Source organism: Crocuta crocuta, unplaced genomic scaffold (assembly GCF_008692635.1).
Source record: "Crocuta crocuta isolate KB4526 unplaced genomic scaffold, BGI_CrCroc_1.0 scaffold275, whole genome shotgun sequence".
Classification (NCBI taxonomy): Eukaryota; Metazoa; Chordata; class Mammalia; order Carnivora; family Hyaenidae; genus Crocuta; species Crocuta crocuta.
Window position 1 is genome coordinate 1,479,836 of NW_027530497.1, and position 5,389 is coordinate 1,485,224.

The window sequence follows — 5,389 nt, forward strand, 5'->3', positions numbered from 1 at the left end:
TGGTTGCACAACAATGTGAATGTACTTAATGCTACTGAAATGTACACTTAAAAATGGGTGAGAGAGTAAATATTATGTCATGTGTATATTTTATCACAATAAATATATATGCACACATATGAAAGGGAGCTTCTTTAAGTATGACATAAAGCCTGGAAACTATAAATTTAAAAAATCAGGGACGCCTGGGTGGGTCAGTCAGTTAAGCATCCGACTTCAGCTCATGTCATGATCTTGCGGTTCCTGGGGTCAGTCTCTGTGCTGACAGCTTGGACCCTGGAGCCTGGTTTGGATTCTGTATTTTCCTCTCTCTCTGCCCTTCCTGTGCTCACACTCTGTCTCTCTCTCTGTCAAAAATAATAAAGATTTAAAAAAATTTTTAATAATAAAAATTAAAATATTGCCTAATGATAATCAAAATTTCTGTGTGGAAAAATTATCATAAGCAAAATCAGAAGGTCAAGGACAAACTGGGACAACATTGACAATACAAATGACAAAAGCATCTGAGTCCCTTATACACCAAGGAGAGTCCTTATACATGTGCAGGAGAAAAATTACTTTTTAATTCCATCATTTGCTCTTGTAGCAAATATCTGTTTAACACTTAGGTGCCTGGCACAATACTAAGTGCTGGGAATATCACAAAAAATAAACAGATAAATAAATATATAAAAATAATATTAAGACAAGGAGATTCAATACTTATTGGGAAAATGACAATAAAGTAAATCAGCAAAGTATATAATACGCTGGGAAGTCATGAGTGGTGTGGAGAAAAGTCGAGCAGGTGTGGAGGACGAGATAGTTGTGCTGAGGGGCATAGGTTAAGTGGTTCGTCAGCGCAGGTCTCACTGTGAAGGTGATATTTGAGCAAAGCCCTGAAGGGAAGAAAGATCTTCTCACGGTGAGAAGTGGGGCCAAATGACCAGGAAAGACCCTGAAGGGTCAGGCCCGGGAGGCCATAGGGCAGCAGAATGAGGTCAGGGAAGTCACAGGGTCCAACATTATTGTCTACACATGGGTGAGTGGGTTGCAAAGGCTCCTGGTCTTTCACACAACATGGGAGCCACTCACAAGTAATGAGCAAAGGGATGACGTAAGCCAATTTCTAGCTTTAGTGTTTTATTTTTTTGTGAATATAATTTGTCAAATTGGCTTACATACAACACTCAGTGCTCATCCCGATAAGTTCCTTCCTCAATGCCCATCCCATTTTCCCCTTCTAGCTTTAAAGAAAGACTTTGGCCACTGGGTTACAAAAAGATGGAGAGGCACAAAGGCAGACAGAGGCAGAGAAGTGGATGAGGGTAATCCAGGCAGGAGGGGCTGGCTAATGGTACCAGAGCTTCAGCTGTGGAAATGGTAACTGGTTGGCTTTGAGATGTATTTGAAGGGACAGCCAATGGAATTTCTTAACAGATTGGCTGGGGCCGGGGGGTAGACATGAGAGAAAGAGAGGCGTCAAGATGGCACCACGTTTTGGGCTTGTGCAAAATGGAAAGGTGAGCTGCTTTTCTTTGAGTTGGAGGGGATGACAGTTGAAATGGGTTTGGAGGGAAGATCAGTTTGGAACTGGTGATGTTGTTAAGTTAGAAATGCCTCTAGGACATCCAAGTGCAGATTTGAGGAGGCAGTTGGCCACACAGGGGAGAGATCAGGGCCAGCTGGAGATAGAAACTTGGCACTTAACAGCCTGTGGAGGGTACTGACAACCAGGACACTTGACGCCATAGCTACGGTGTGGAAGTGGTCCAGGGACTGGGGTGTGGGGCAGGTCAAGGTTGAGAAGTCAGGGAGATGAGGAGGAGCCGTGTGGTGGGAGGAAAATGAGGGGAGTGTGGTGTTCTGGAAACCAGATGAAGAGAGGTGTCAGGGAGGAGAGAACCATCATGGGATCAGTGGGGTCACAGGCTGCTTCTGGGCCAGGAAGCGAGAGCCCTGAGGATTACCGCTGGATGCACCACGGTTGCTGATGACTTGCAAGGAGCCCGGATTGGGGTGAGGGTGGAGGAAGAGGGCTGGCAAGAGAGAATGAGACAGAAGAAACAGAAGCTCTGAGTGTAGACAACTGTTGAGAAGCTTCGCAGTAAAGGGCAGTGGGGGGAAGGGAGCAGAACAATGGGCAAGGACGAGGAAAGTTCACAGAAAAAGGAATACGTGTGACTTTTAAAAATATGGAAAGATGCGGAACTTCATAATCAAATAAACCACTGAGATGTCGTTTTATACTATTAGGTTAGGAGAAATTAAAAAGTTGATACTGTATTATTAGAAAAGCAGAGAAGCCAACTGTCATCCCTTGGTTTAGGACTTTAAATTAGTACAGCCTTGGGTGGCTCAGTCATTTGGGTGTCTGACTTCGGCTCAGGTCATGATCTCGCGGTCATGGGTTGGAGCCCCACGTTGGGCTCTGTGCTGACAGCTCAGAGCCTGGAGCCTGCTTCTGATTCTGTGTCTCTCTCTGCCCCTTTCCTGCTTGTGCTCTCTCTCTTCTCTATCTTTCAAGAATAAGTAAACAGTAAAAAAATAAATAAAATAAAATAAATTAGTATAGCCTTTCTGGTTGGTAAAAATGCACTTACAGGGGCACCTGGGTGGCTTAGTTGGTTAAGAGTCTGACTCTTGATTTCAGCTCAGGTCATGATCTCACAGTTATGAGATGGAGGCCCGCATTGGGCTCCGAGCTGAGCATGGAGCCTGCTTAAGATTCTCTCTCTCCTTTTCCCTCTGCCCCTCCCCAGGTCATGAGCATGCACTCTTTTTCTCTCTCTCTCTCTCAAAAAAAAAAAAAAAAAAAAACGNCCAATGCATAAAGTCACACAGATACTCAATGACTATGTACAGGTCTATATACAGCATTATTATTTATGATATTTATGGTAAAACCCTGGGAGAAATCTAGATGTCTATCAACTGGCCTCATGGTATAGCCATATAGAGAACACAAGCAGCTGTATGTTCAGATGCAGCATGATCATTCTGGACCAGTAAGCAAGGAAAGCAAGTGTAGATCATCTCTCATTTGTGACGAAAGAGGGTACCTGTGTATGTGCCTGTGTAGGTCTCGGAGATTTCTGGGAGTACCCACAAAACACTGAAATCAAGGGGGACCCTGGAAGGGTGGACTCGGGTTCAAGGTAGAGACATATTTTACTCCATATCCTTTTTCCTATTTGAAATTTTACCCATGAACATGTCCTGTGTTAAGAATTCACTTTATTACTATTATTATTATTATTATTATTTGAGAGAGAGCAGGGGAGGGGAGCAGACAGAAGAGAGAGAGAGAAAGAGAATATGTTAAGTAGCCTCCATACTCAGCTGCAGAGCCCACATGGGGCTCCATCCCACGACCCTGGGATCATGACCTGAGCCGAAATCAAGTCAGACAGCCAACTGACTAAGCTACTCAGACGCCCCAATAATTCACTTTAAAATAGAACTTCTGGGGTGCCCCGGGGGCCTAGCCAGTTGAGTGTCTGACTTAAGCTCAGGTCGTGATCTTGCGGTTTGTGGATTTGTGCCCCACGTTAGGCTTTGTGCTGATAGCAGGAAGCCTGCTTTGGATTCTGTGTCTCTCTCTCTGCTCCTTCCCAGCTCTCTCTCAAATATAAATCAACATTTTAAAAAAGTGTTTTTTTTAGTGAAACTTCTACCGTAGGGTCATATGATGCAGAGTTGGGGGAAACTTTCAGGTGATCTAACCCAGCGGTTCCCACAGCCCCGTCCACGGTGGGGCTGCATCAAAATCACGTGGGGGCTGCAAAGACACAGAGCTGATGTGCGGATCGCATCTAGGGGCCCCATCTGGTGATGGCACTACCCCTCAGGCCATTCTGACACACAGGCAGAAGAATGCAGTGGGCACTATGCTCACTGCAGTGTACAATTCCCTGGAGAAACAGGGCCTTATGAGTGTCAAACACCATTCTGGGGGCTGTTTTTCCCACAGTGAAGGGTCAGGCAAGATCCCAGGGAGCTTCCCTATCAGGAAAAAGAGACAGGTGATAAAGCAATACAGTAACTTGCACTAACTATTTTACAGAAGATAACTAATGCCCGTAACAGCCCTGTGAGGACAGGCACTATTACTATCCCCATTTTATAGATGAGAAAACAGAGGCACAGAAAAGTCACAAGCTAGAGTGAGTGATTGAGCTACGATGTGAACGCCAGCAGTCTAGCTCTTAAGATTAGAAACATGATAAAAAGAAGAAAGACAAGGATTCAGACTGACAGAGCCCAAAGCACCGCTGGTCGGGTCAGAGCAGAACTCCCTGCGACCCAAAAGTCGGAAGTGCTGGGAGTGAGAGGACTCGTGGCAAGTGCAAGGCTGTCTGATGGGGAAGACAGCTGGGTGCACTCATGGGACAGGAAGAAGGTCAGTGCGATTGGCTGTGCAGATTGAGAAGGACAATCTTTGCTGACAGCAAAGAGCCCGATGAGAGGCTAGAACTGGAGAACTGTGAGATCATGGCCTGAGCGAAGTCAGATGCTTTTAAATATTCAAAAAGGTCCCCAAAGAAAGCGTATTTTAAGCGCGCGCGCACACACACACACACACACACACACACACACACACACCCATTCTGCTGCAGGTAAAAGGTACTTACNACCTGAGCGAAGTCAGATGCTTTTAAATCTTCAAAAAGGTCCCCAAAGAAAGCGTATTTTAAGCGCGCGCACACACACACACACACACACACACACACACACCCATTCTGCTGCAGGTAAAAGGTACTTACACTAGGAAGCTTCCCCCTATGAAGGTGCCTGAGGGCAGTGATTACAGAGAAAAGGTTGGAGGGCCCCATTATCAAAATTAGCAAGTGCCCCAGTGAACCCCAGGCTCCCACAGCAAAAAAGAATCTCTTTACCTGCCTTTCCCACTGAGGTTAATATACCTGTGCGATTATTTCTGTAGAAGAGATCCCGGAAGTAGAATTGCCGCATGAAGAAGAATTAGCATTCCGATATGGACAGATACTGACTAGAGAATTCATGGAAATGCATCCCGGGGAAACCTTTTTGCCATCTATTATAGGAAAAGCGAGATCCCGTTGTGGCTTTCATTTGCATTTCCCTGAGGAGTACCGACGTCGAGTTCTCTTCATTCATTTATTTTAAAATAGAACTCACTTGTGATTTGCCTGATTATACCCACAGAGGGGTAAATCCTTAGACTTAGCAACCCTCAGCTTCCTCCTCCATAAGACGGGGCGATAACATCTCCTAAGGTGGCCGTGAGGCTTAGGTGCGACTTCCTGAACGTGCAGGACTGGATGCGCAGCAGGCGGCTCAGAACCGGGTGCCACGCAAAGCCACCAGGGGCCCGCCCTCCGGGAGCCGCACAGCTGGAGGGCGGCGGCGGACCGCAATTGCCCAC